The following is a 640-nucleotide window of genomic DNA, read 5'->3' as shown; positions in this document are numbered from 1 at the left end:
CCCAAAATTTCTTGAAATCTTCAAGAAGTTAGAAATCAATATTCCCTTAACTGAAGCACTTGAGCAAATGCCCCTGTACGCAAAGTTCTTGAAGGAACTTATCAACAAGAAGAGGAGTTGGCAAGTTAATGAAACTGTACTGCTCACTGAGGAATGCAGAGCACTAATCCAGAAGGGACTTCCTCCCAAACTTGAGGACCCTGGGAGTTTCTTTCTACCCTGCGCCATTGGCAGTATGACTATCAAGAAGGCGATGTGTGACTTGGGAGCTAGTATCAATCTGATGCCTGCTTCTCTAGTGAAAAAGTTAGGCATAAAAGAGGTAAAACCGGTACAGATGTCTCTAGAATTGGTGGACAAATCAGTGATATGCCCCAGTGGTATAATTGAGAACCTTCTAGTCAAAGTAGACAGATTCATCTTCCCAGCAGATTTTGTGATCCTGGATTCGAATCAGGATGAGGGCGATTCCATTATACTGGGAAGACCGTTTTTAGCCACTGCTAGGGCCATCATAGACATAGAGCAAGGAGAATTAACCCTCAGGATGCATAATGAAAGTATCACTCTGAGTGTACTACCAGAAACACCGAACAGTAATGAAAAGAAGGATGGTACAGAGACAGACAAGGAGAATCTG

Source organism: Arachis ipaensis, chromosome B4, assembly GCF_059453495.1.
Source record: "Arachis ipaensis isolate K30076 ecotype BB chromosome B4, ASM5945349v1, whole genome shotgun sequence".
NCBI lineage: Eukaryota > Viridiplantae > Streptophyta > Magnoliopsida > Fabales > Fabaceae > Arachis > Arachis ipaensis.
Note: the sequence above shows the minus strand (reverse complement) of the source record.